This window comes from Trichomycterus rosablanca, chromosome 14 (assembly GCF_030014385.1).
Source record: "Trichomycterus rosablanca isolate fTriRos1 chromosome 14, fTriRos1.hap1, whole genome shotgun sequence".
Lineage (NCBI taxonomy): Eukaryota > Metazoa > Chordata > Actinopteri > Siluriformes > Trichomycteridae > Trichomycterus > Trichomycterus rosablanca.
This window is the reverse complement of record NC_086001.1, coordinates 26,181,706-26,196,050: the sequence shown is the minus strand read 5'-3', so window position 1 is coordinate 26,196,050 and position 14,345 is coordinate 26,181,706. Positions and strand designations below refer to the sequence as shown.

General features: G+C 32.3%; 1 long non-coding RNA gene across 1 annotated transcript; it reads left to right on the top strand.

The window, feature by feature from the left end:
• The first annotated feature begins 12,656 nt into the window (after positions 1–12,656).
• On the top strand, positions 12,657–14,004 carry LOC134326836 (uncharacterized). Its single transcript, XR_010014596.1, has 3 exons — positions 12,657–12,718; positions 13,523–13,639; positions 13,882–14,004. It is a non-coding gene; the product is annotated as an uncharacterized LOC134326836 (long non-coding RNA).
• Positions 14,005–14,345: the final 341 nt, after the last annotated feature.

The window sequence follows — 14,345 nt, the reverse complement described above, 5'->3', positions numbered from 1 at the left end:
TGAGCAGACGTTTCCTTCTTCCTGTGTGGGACTGAGAGAGGTGTTAATGCTGACAGTACCAGAGGACGTTTGCTGATTACTGGAGCTTCTGGTGGGCGTCAGATCCTCATGTTCAGTCTTAATCTTCACCAGAGTCTCATATTTATCATGGTTGCAGCTCTTGATGTGATTGTGGAGCTGATTTTGGGTTGTAGAGGAACGTGGACACGAGAAGCAGCAAAAATCCTTGTTCAGTTCTGAAGCAGAAAATAATTAAATACATTTATAACATTATAAATAATAAATACATTTATAACATTATAAATAATCAAATACATTTATAACATTATAAATAATCACATACATTTATAACATTATAAATAATCAAATACATTTATAACATTATAAATAATCAAATACATTTATAACATTATACATAATCAAATACATTTATAACATTATAAATAATCAAATACATTTATAACATTATGAATATTAAATAAATTTATAACATTATACATAATCAAATACATTTATAACATTATAAAAAACCAAATACATTTATAACATTATAAATAATCAAATACATTTATAACATTATGAATATTAAATACATTTATAACATTATAAATAATAAATACATTTATAACATTATAAATAATCAAATACATTTATAACATTATAAATAATCAAATACATTTATAACATTATGAATATTAAATACATTTATACATTATAAATAACAAATACATTTATAACATTATAAATAACCAAACACATTTATAACATTATACATAATCAAATACATTTATAACATTATAAAAAACCAAATACATTTATAACATTATAAATAATCAAATACATTTATAACATTATGAATATTAAATACATTTATAACATTATAAATAACAAATACATTTATAACATTATAAATAACCAAACACATTTATAACATTATAAATAATCAAATACATTTATAACATTATAAATAATCAAATACATTTATAACATTATAAATAATCAAATACATTTATAACATTATAAATAATCAAATACATTTATAACATTATAAATAATCATATACATTTATAACATTATAAATAATCAAATACATTTATAACATTATAAATGATCAAATACATTTATAACATTATAAATAATCAAATACATTTATAACATTATAAATAATCAAATACATTTATAACATTATAAATAATCAAATACATTTATAACATTATAAATAATCACATACATTTATAACATTATAAATAATCAAATACATTTATAACATTATAAATAATCAAATACATTTATAACATTATAAATAATCAAATACATTTATAACATTATAAATAATCACATACATTTATAACATAAATAATCAAATACATTTATAACATTATAAATAATCAAATACATTTATAACATTATAAATAATCAAATACATTTATAACATTATAAATAATCAAATACATTTATAACATTAAAAATAATCCCATACATTTATAACATTATAAATAATCAAATACATTTATAACATTATAAATAATCATATACATTTATAACATTATAAATAATCAAATACATTTATAACATTATAAATAATCAAATACATTTATAACATTATAAATAATCACATACATTCATAACATTATAAATAATCAAATACATTTATAACATTATAAATAATCAAATACATTTATAACATTATAAATAATCAAATACATTTATAACATTATAAATAATCAAATACATTTATAACATTAAAAATAATCCCATACATTTATAACATTATAAATAATCAAATACATTTATAACATTAAAAATAATCCCATACATTTATAACATTATAAATAATCAAATACATTTATAACATTATACATAATCAAATACATTTATAACATTATAAATAATCAAATACATTTATAACATTAAAAATAATCAAATACATTTATTACATTATAAATAATCAAATACATTTATAACATTATAAATAATCAAATACATTTATAACATTATAAATAATCACATACATTTATAACATTATAAATAATCAAATACATTTATAACATTAAAAATAATCAAATACATTTATAACATTATAAATAATCAAATACATTTATAACATTATAAATAATCAAATACATTTATAACATTATAAATAATCAAATTCATTTATAACAATATAAATAATCTAATACATTTATAACATTATACATAATCAAATACATTTATAACATTATAAATAATCAAATACATTTATAACATTATAAATAATCAAATACATTTATAACATTATAAATAATCAAATACATTTATAACATTATAAATAATAATATATATTTATAACATTATAAATAATCAGATACATTTATTGTAACGGTAAGTGGGCTAGACTGACAGGAGGGGCGCACACACACGCAGAGAGGTATTAACTGATATATTTAATAACAATAAAGACAAAAGATCACACAAACAAAACCAACAAATACTTGACCTAAGCTAAGATAAATGCTAAATATACAAACACGAACCTAAACCCTAAGCTAAACAAGAACTAGACAGGACTAAAGGCAAACAGGACTTAAATGACTAACAGGGCGAACCAACAGGCTAAACAGACAGGCTAAACAAAGATTAAACAGGTTACTAGAACATGAACTAACTAGACAGGAACATAGAACAAAACCAAAACAGAATGAACAGACCGGATGGGACGGAGCAGAGCAGGTAGGAATCAGAATCAAGGGCTAAACCAAACAGAAACCATAACAAACAGAGTTACCACAGAATAGTCTCCAACCAGCCTTTCCCTGATCCTCTCCTAAATACAGGCAGCCGGGGCTAATTAGCCCCAGCTAACCAATCAGGAGAGGGAGGCTGGCTGGAGACTGGGGAGAGAAGGGCGTGGCACACTAGAGCACAGGGAGGCTTAAAGCGTGACAGTAGCCCCCTCCCAAAGGCACGCCTCCTGGAGTGCCCCAAAAAAAAATATCCCAAAACAAGGAGGTCCCGGGCCCTGAGGGGCAAATTCAAAGTCATTAAGAATGTCCTCAGGCAGGCGTGATAAAAATGGTGGGACGCCGGCTGCCAACAGAAATCCAGATGTGCCGTCGGGGGGCGTCACCGAGAATTCAGAAGCGCCATCGGGGGGCGCTGACGAGGAATCAGGAGCAGCATCTAGGGGTGCCGACGAGAGTTCAGAAGCGCCGTCTGGGGGCGCTGACGAGGAGTCAGGAGCACCATCTAGGGGTGTCGACGAGAGTTCAGAAGCGCCGTCTGGGGGCGCTGACGAGGAGTCAGGAGCACCATCTAGGGGTGTCGACGAGAGTTCAGAAGCGCCGTCTGGGGGCGCTGACGAGGAGTCAAGAGCACCATCTAGGGGTGTCGACGAGAGTTCAGAAGCGCCGTTGGGGGGCGCTGACGAGGAGCCCGGAGCGCCGTCGAGCATCATCTCATAAACAGAAATACCATCGGAGAACGCCATCTCCGGAACAGAAGTGCCTTCGGAGGACGCCATCTCAGGAACTGAAACGCCATCGGAGGGCGTCCTCTCAGGAACAGAAACGCCTTCGGAGGGCGTCATCACAGGAACAGAAACGCCATCTGAGGGCGTCATCTCAGAAACAGAAACGCCTTCGGTAGGCGTCATCTCAGGAACAGAAACGCCATCGGAGGGCGTCATCTCAGAAACAGAAACGCCATCTGAGGGCGTCATCTCAGAAACAGAAGCGCCTTCGGAGTACGCCATCTCAGGAACAGAAACGCCATCGGAGGGCGTCATCTCAGGAACAGAAGCGCCTTCGGAGGGCGTCATCTCAGGAACAGAAACGCCATCGGAGGGCGTCATCTCAGGAACAGAAACGCCATCGGAGGGCGTCATCTCAGGAACAGAAACGCCATCGGGGGGCGCCAACTCAGGAACAGGAGTGCCATCGAAGAACTCCAACACAGGAACAGGAGCACCGACAGGGTACTCCGACACAGGAACAGAAGAGCCATCGGGGGACTCTAACACAGGAACAGAAGAGCCATCGGGGGACTCTAACACAGGAACAGGAGTGCCGTCGGAGTACACCCACTCGGGAACAGGAGTGCCATCAGGGGGCACCAACTCGGGAACAGGAGCGGCATCGGGCTGCGCCAACTCGGGAACAGGAGCGCCATTGGGATGCGCCAACTCAGGAACAGGAGCGCCATCGGGATGCGCCAACTCAGGAACAGAAGTGTCGTCGGAGGACACCAACTCAGGAACAGGAGCGCCATCGGGATGCGCCAACTCAGGAACAGAAGTGTCGTCGGAGGACACCAACTCAGGAACAGAAGTGTCGTCGGAGGACACCAACTCAGGAACAGAAGTGTCGTCGGAAGACACTAACTCAGGAACAGAAGTGTCGTCGGAGGACACCAACTCGGGAACAGAAGTGCCGTCGGAGGACACCAACTCAGGAACAGAAGTGTCGTCGGAAGACACTAACTCAGGAACAGAAGTGCCGTCGGAGGACACCAACTCAGGCACAGAAGTGTCGTCGGAAGACACCAACTCAGGAACAGAAGTGTCGTCGGAGGACACCAACTCGGGAACAGAAGTGCCATCGGAGGGCACAAACTCAGGAACAGAAGTGCCGTCGCAGGGCACCAACTCAGGAACAGAAGTGCCATCGGAGGGCACAAACTCAGGAACAGAAGTGCCGTCGCAGGGCACCAACTCAGGAACAGAAGTGCCATCGGAGGGCACAAACTCAGGAACAGAAGTGTCGTCGGAAGACACCAACTCAGGAACAGAAGTGCCATCGGAGGGCACAAACTCAGGAACAGAAGTGCCGTCGCAGGGCACCAACTCAGGAACAGAAGTGCCATCGGAGGGCACAAACTCAGGAACAGAAGTGCCATCGGAGGGCACAAACTCAGGAACAGAAGTGCCGTCGCAGGGCACCAACTCAGGAACAGAAGTGCCATCGGGGGGCACAAACTCAGGAACAGAAGTGTCGTCGGGGTGCGCCACCCCAAAAACAGAAGCGCCAACTAGGATCATCTCAGAAACAGGAGCGCCCTCGGGATGCGCCAACTCTGGAACAGGAGCGCCAACGGGGGGCGCCAATTCAGGAACAGAAGCGCCGTCAGGGGGCGCCATCGAGGAAACAGGAGCGCCGTCAGGGGGCGCCATCGAGGAAACAGGAGCGCCGTCAGGGGGCGCCATCGAGGAAACAGGAGCGCCGTCAGGGGGCGCCATCGAGGAAACAGGAGCGCCGTCAGGGGGCGCCATCGAGGAAACAGGAGCGCCGTCAGGGGGCGCCATCGAGGACACAGGAGCGCCGTCAGGGGGCGCCATCGAGGAAACAGGAGCGCCGTCAGGGGGCGCCATCGAGGAAACAGGAGCGCCGTCAGGGGGCGCCATCGAGGAAACAGGAGCACCGTCAATGAGCTGCGAGAATTGTGCTCTCATGAGGCCCTTGAACACCTTAACCGAGTTCAGCACAACTCCCCTGTCAGACCAAAGCTTCCTGGCCCAGTCACGAGCAGGGCCCCTCAGCCTTGACATCATAAACCGAATTTTATCGGTTTCAGCTGGCTGGGGGTCTAAAAGGTTCTGCAGGTAGAGCTGGCTCTGCAGAAGGAAGCCTTCGACGCCTGAGTCGCTTCCATCATACGGAGCTGGCCTACTTAACGGAAAGGTCTGTGGGAACCTCATGGAGTTACACTCCGGGAATTCATGTACCAAAAACATCTCGCTGTGTTCTGGTAAAAAGGGAGACTATTATGTAACGGTAAGTGGGCTAGACTGACAGGAGGGGCGCACACACACGCAGAGAGGTATTAACTGATATATTTAATAACAATAAAGACAAAAGATCACACAAACAAAACCAACAAATACTTGACCTAAGCTAAGATAAATGCTAAATATACAAACACGAACCTAAACCCTAAGCTAAACAAGAACTAGACAGGACTAAAGGCAAACAGGACTTAAATGACTAACAGGGCGAACCAACAGGCTAAACAGACAGGCTAAACAAAGATTAAACAGGTTACTAGAACATGAACTAACTAGACAGGAACATAGAACAAAACCAAAACAGAATGAACAGACCGGATGGGACGGAGCAGAGCAGGTAGGAATCAGAATCAAGGGCTAAACCAAACAGAAACCATAACAAACAGAGTTACCACAGAATAGTCTCCAACCAGCCTTTCCCTGATCCTCTCCTAAATACAGGCAGCCGGGGCTAATTAGCCCCAGCTAACCAATCAGGAGAGGGAGGCTGGCTGGAGACTGGGGAGAGAAGGGCGTGGCACACTAGAGCACAGGGAGGCTTAAAGCGTGACATTTATAACATTATAAATAATAAAATACATTTATTACATTATAAATAATCAAATACATTTATACCATTATAAATAATCAAATACATTTATTACATTATAAATAATCAAATACATTTATAACATTATAAATAATCAAATACATTCATAACATTATAAATAATAAAATACATTTATAACATTATAAATAATAAAATACATTTATTACATTATAAATAATCAGATACATTTTTAACATTATAAATAATAAAATACATTTATAACATTATAAATAATCAAATACATTTATAACATTATAAATAATAAAATACATTTATTACATTATAAATAATCAAATACATTTATAACATTATAAATAATAAATACATTTATAACATTATAAATAATCAAATACATTCATAACATTATAAATAATCAAATACATTTATAACATTATAAATAATCAAATACATTTATAACATTATAAATAATCAAATACATTTATAACATTATAAATAATCAAATACATTTATAACATTATAAATAATCAAATACATTTATAACATTATAAATAATCAAATACATTTATTACATTATAAATAATCAAATACATTTATAACATTATAAATAATAAATACATTTATAACATTATAAATAATCAAATACATTCATAACATTATAAATAATCACATACATTTATAACATTATAAATAATCAAATACATTTATAACATTATAAATAATCAAATACATTTATAACATTATAAATAATCAAATACATTTATAACATTATAAATAATCAAATACATTTATAATATTAAAAATAATCCCATACATTTATAACATTATAAATAATAAAATACATTTATTACATTATAAATAATCAGATAAATTTTTAACATTATAAATAATCAAATACATTTATTACATTATAAATAATCATATACATTTATAACATTACAAATAATCAAATACATTTATAACATTATAAATAATCAAATACATTTATAACATTATAAATAATCAAATACATTTATAACATTATAAATAATCAAATACATTTATAACATTATAAATAATCACATACATTTATAACATTATAAATAATCAAATACATTTATAACATTATAAATAATCAAATACATTTATAACATTATAAATAATCAAATACATTTATAACATTATAAATAATCACATACATTTATAACATTATAAATAATCAAATACATTTATAACATTATAAATAATCAAATACATTTATAACATTATAAATAATCAAATACATTTATAACATTAAAAATAATCCCATACATTTATAACATTATAAATAATCAAATACATTTATAACATTATAAATAATCATATACATTTATAACATTATAAGTAATCAAATACATTTATAACATTATAAATAATCAAATAGATTTATAACATTATAAATAATCAAATACATTTATAACATTATAAATAATCAAATACATTTATAACATTAAAAATAATCAAATACATTTATAACATTATAAATAATCAAATACATTTATAACATTATAAATAATCAAATACATTTATAACATTATAAATAATCAAATACATTTATAACATTATAAATAATCAAATACATTTATAACATTATAAATAATCAAATTCATTTATAACATTATAAATAATCTAATACATTTATAACATTATAAATAATCAAATTCATTTATAACATTATAAATAATCACATACATTTATAACATTATAAATAATCAAATACATTTATAACATTATAAATAATAAAATACATTTATTACATTATAAATAATCAAATACATTTATAACATTATAAAAAATAAAATACATTTATTACATTATAAATAATCAGATACATTTATAACATTATAAATAATCAAATACATTTATAACATTATAAATAATCAAATACATTTATAACATTATAAATAATCAAACACATTTATAACATAAATAATAAAATACATTTATAACATTATAAATAATAAATACATTTATAACATAAATAATCAAATACATTTATAACATTATAAATAATCAAATACATTTATAACATTATAAAAAATAAAATACATTTATTACATTATAAATAATCAGATACATTTATAACATTATAAATAATCAAATACATTTATAACATTATAAATAATCAAATACATTTATAACATTATAAATAATCAAATACATTTATAACATAAATAATAAAATACATTTATAACATTATAAATAATAAATACATTTATAACATAAATAATCAAATACATTTATAACATTATAAATAATCAAATACATTTATAACATTATAAATAATCAAATACATTTATAACATTATAAATAATCAAATACATTTATAACATTATAAATAATAAAATACATTTATTACATTATAAATAATCAGATACATTTATAAAATTATAAATAATCAAATACATTTATAACATTATAAATAATCAAATACATTTATAACATTATAAATAATCAAATACATTTATAACATTATAAATAATCAAATACATTTATAACATAAATAATAAAATACATTTATAACATTATAAATAATAAATACATTTATAACATTATAAATAATCAAATACATTTATAACATTATAAATAATCAAATACATTTATAACATTATAAATAATCAAATACATTTATAACATTATAAATAATCAAATACATTTATAACATTATAAATAATCAAATACATTTATAACATTATAAATAATCAAATACATTTATAACATTATAAATAATCAAATACATTTATAACATTATAAATAATAAATACATTTATAACATAAATAATAAAATACATTTATAACATTGTAAATAATCAAATACATTTATAACATTATAAATAATCAAATACATTTATAACATTATAAATAATCAAATACATTTATAACATTATAAATAATAAATACATTTATAACATAAATAATAAAATACATTTATAACATTGTAAATAATAAAATACATTTATAACATTATAAATAATAAAATACATTTATAACATTATAAATAATCAAATACATTTATAACATTATAAATAATAAATACATTTATAACATTATAAATAATAAATACTGTTAGTAATTGTTAAACTGAGATCTGATGCTAAAGTCCTGTAACGTGATTCATCCTGCATTCATCATTTCCTGCTCACACTGATCTGCATGAGCACAATACAAGCTTTCACTGTATGATGCTTCATCCCAGGTTCCTCTGATTCTATTCAATCCAAATCTTATTTTACTCAAGATAAGAAATATCTTACTGAGTTCATCTTTATCTTCAGGTTCTTCCTTCTTCACAGGCTTCATCTGGAAACCTCCACACTGTTGGTCCTCTGGGGTGAGGTGTTCCTCAGAGGTGACGTGTTCCACAGGGATCGAGGTTCCTTCACCTGAAATTTCTTTGTTTTGTGAGAGAAAAAAAATAAGTTTGTTATTGTTGGTAGTAACGACCAACTTCTTTATTAAGCACTTAAGTTAGAACTAACAGACACGTACTTCTATACTATCTGTCAAAAACACGACCTATAAACCTTTGTTCAAACAGGGTTTCAGCAGATTTAATAATAATAATAATAACAATACAACCACAAATCAGAAACAGTTGGGACAGTATGGAAAAAGCGAATAATAATATAAACACACACTTTGACTTTTATTTGATGTCAGACAGGATGGAGCTGAGATGTTTCATCTCTTATCTGCTCAACTTCATTTCATTTATTAATAAACATCCATTCCTGCATTTCAGGCCTGCAACACTTTCTAAAAAAAAGGAGAAGAGTTAAGATCTGGATGGAAGGTGCAGACTCATCTCTCCAGGACCATCAGCACAAACAATCACGTATATATTGAATATATCAGCTTATATACTCGACTTTATTTCTTCTCATTCATTACCCAATCATTCAGCCACTTGTATTCACCTGGCATTACTCTGTAATTATATACTAGTGTAAACACGGTACAGTCAGCATGATCTGTTTAATCTTCTTTATCTTCTGTCTCCTCATTTCACTCACCTGCTCACTTATGCACTAAATATACAAAAATATTACAAGAAATTCAGACACGACCAAATTAGGAGAAATGATTTTGCTCAAGTCTTACTGAGTTCATCTTTATCTTCAGGTTCTTCTTTCTTCACAGGCTTCATCTGGAAACCTCCACACTGTTGGTCCTCTGAGAAGAGCAGTTCCACAGAAGCGACAAGTTCTGGAGGGATTAAAGTGACTTCACCTGAAATTCATCAATATGAGAAGAAGAATCTCAACAACTGGAGGAAACTGAAGGTTGTGGGTTTGGTTCCTAATAGGGATGTCCCGATCCGATCTCACAGATCGGGATCGGGGCCGATCAAGGCATTTTTAACTGATCGGAAATCGGCTTTACTAATGCCGATCATAACCCGATCTTTTGTTTTACGTCAGCATGTCCGCTGTGTGGAAATACTTTAAATTGGAAAGTGAAACGAGTCCAACAGCGGTGTAATGTCTGTAATGCGAGCGTTTCACGAGGCGGTGGGAGCAGAGCTGCGTTCATTACTGTAGAATTTTACTGTTTATATGGTGTGTGAGTCGAGGATCACTCCGGTTTACAAAACAATAACTTTTAATCCGAGTATGAAAACTTCAGGACCATAACATACAGCTTTTACGAGTTTATGTGTTACAAGACTGAACGACATCTCAGTATCAAGCGCTCTGATTGGCTTAGTTATGTAACCGAGCGTCGTAGTGATGCACTCGCTTAATAAAGAAATAAAATACACGGTATATTCACAAATTGTCGGGAGCAAAACACTTTATTAACTTATTCTGTTCCGAATAGCGGACAGCCAGAGCCGAGCACGCTATCCCATGCACTATGGAAGCCCCAAAGGGTCAAAACACACTCACTTTGCGTAGACCCGTCTATCAAACCATTGTCACAATACAAGCACTTTAAGAACTGGCTTTGCTTCATAACAAAAGAGTGACTTTCCATTTTATTTTGGTATTCAGGTTTTACTGTAATGCTCTTAAGTAACTTATTTGTTTTTTATATTCAAGTTAAGCTGCTACACCACTTGTGAGTGGAGATTTTTGTTCATTTTTAGTGTATCACTGCATTAAACAGAATTATGTTCTTTGAATATAAAGTTCAAAGTGAAACTGTAATTATCTCACTTCATTTTTACTACAATGCTGCACTAGGTTTGTTTACTTTTATTTTGTAAAAGAACATTAAGCAATAGTTTGGATGCAGGCAATTTTTTTCCTACAGCACTGCAGAGCTATTCAGTTGTTAAACATGTACATTGGATTAATTTGAATAACTGTAATGTACTTGAAGTGTGCACAGTGTAAACAGTGTTATCTAGTTCTTATCTAGACAATATCTAGAAAATACAAGTATCGGTTTGAGAATCGATATCGGATCGGGATCAAAATCAAAGATCGGGATCGGGATCAAGAACAAAAAAACGTGATCGGGACATCCCTAGTTCCTAATCATAAATAAATCCTAGTTAGATTAAAACTTAAATCCAGACTGGAGTGTAGCAGCTGTACTGTACTAAACTGTACTGTACTACACTAAACTGTACCATACTGTACTGTACCATACTGTACTGTACCACACTGTCTGGTGAAAAAGTGGCATCATGCTCTATATTTACTTACAGAAAAAAATCATCATCATCATCATCCTCCTCCTTTTGTATTATTTTATTCTGGAATTCTTCATGTTGTAGATCCACAGGGGTGACGTCTCCCTCTTCTGCTGACTGCATTATTAAAGATCTAATAGACAGACAGACAGACTATTCAACTATAAACAAAGTTCAACTATAAACAAAGTTCAACTATAAACAAAGTTCACCTGTAAACAAAGTTCACCTGTAAACAAAGTTCACCTATCAACAAAGTTCAACTATAAACAAAGTTCAACTATGAACAAAATTCAATTATAAACAAAGTTTAACTGTAAACAAAGTTCAACTATAAACAAATTTTAACTGTAAACAAAGTTCAACTATAAACAAATTTCAACTATAAACAAAGTTTAACTGTAAACAAAGTTCAACTATAAACAAATTTCAACTATAAACAAATTTTAACTGTAAACAAAGTTCAACTATAAACAAATTTTAACTGTAAACAAAGTTCAACTATAAACAAAGTTTACCTATCAACAAAGTTCAACTATAAACAAAGTTTAAGAATATGACGTGTTTATATAAAACTGTGAGATTTAATCATGAAGAAACTCAATCAGTTCCGCTCAATTGATTCATTTTGCTGGATCGGTTCAATGAATCGGTTCATCAGTACTGATGTGCGTCTTAAGTTGTTCTGCCAACCGCCATTAAACATCATAAGAAGAACAAGAAGCTGCTGTGTTTGTACTGTAGAGCCTCATCTGTAAGTAAAATATGTATTTAATTATAACCCTTATATTTAATTATAACCACATTCTAATTAATAATAAAACTAGAGTTCATAATAAAACATCACTGTGAGGATTTGAGGAGCTTTAACTCAGGTTTTATTTAAAAACACAAACTATTAGCTGCTCCGCTAACTGTTAGCATCACACATGATTCAGTACTGATGAACCGATTCATTGAACCGATGAATCAGTGGATTGTAACGGATTCAGAGTTTCTTCATTATTAAATCTAACATTTTGATATAAACGCGTCACATTTTCAGCTTTGTTTACAGTTTTTAATGTTTGATAGAAACAGCGAGTTCTTGTAGCTTTGTTTCCAGGTTGTTTTACAGGTTTATAGTAAAAGTTAAAAGTATTAGTACAGCACTGTTATTGGGAGTGGATGAGAAACTAGATGTAAAGAACATCAGACTTCATCATTTCACTTTGGGCCACAAAACCACTTCCACCAAACTCAAAGGGTTGTTTCCCAGACAGGGATTAAGGCTTATAGTCCAGGACTACATTTAGCTTTAAATAGATAATCTCCATTCAAAATGCTGTGTAGTCTAGGACTAGGCTTAATCCCTGTCTGTGAAACCAACCCAAAAAGTTCTATTAGAAGTCTTTTCTGTCTGATGCTGCTCAGTCCCACAATAGTTTCAACATTTTCACTCTGTTTACAGCCTCACAGCATTAAAAATAAACAGTTAAAACAGTCTGAAAGAGTATTCCTGGATTTCTCTTTAATAGGGAATAAAGTACATTTGTCTATCTGTCCGTCTGTCTGTCAGATCTTTTAATAATGCAGTCAGCAGAAGAGGGACACGTCACCCCCATAGATCTACAAAATGAAGGATTCCAAGAGAAACTAATAAAAAAGGAGGAGGAAGAAGATGGAAGTTACTTCTGTAAGTACATGTGGAGCAATTTGCCATGTTAGTACAGTACAGTTTGGTTAGTATAGTAGAAATAATAAGAGAATGTGGATAGTGGGATTAGAGCCTGTACTGTACCGTACTGTCCTGTGTAGAAGTGCTGATACTTCCAGTCTGGATTAAATCTAAGTAGTATTTATTTGTGGTAACTAAACCCACAACCTTCAGTTTCCTCCAGTTGTTGAGTTTCTTCTTCACATATTGATGAATTTCAGGTGAAGGATCTTTAATCCCTGTGGAACACGTCACCTCTGAGGAACACCTCACCCCAGAGGACCAACAGTGTGGAGGTTTCCAGATGAAGCCTGTGAAGAAGGAAGAACCTGAAGATAAAGATGAACTCAGTAAGTAAAAATAACATTTATTATTGAATTTATTTGTGTCTATCACTAATACTAACACTAACAGCACCACTAAACCCTCACAGTCACACAAACGACTCTAATCTCGATAATAACGCATTAACGCAAACTCAATTTAACGCGATTTAAAAAAAAATAGTGCCGTTAACGCAAATTCTATTTGGCCCTGCGAGTCATCCGTAGTTCATGTTGAGACTTGACCGTGCACCAACGTTTTAACGTCGGACTTGCCACCGTTTGTTTCATTTGCGGTTTGTTAACATAATGTAACCGAGCATTGTAGTGATGCACTTGCTTAATAGAGAAATAAATACACG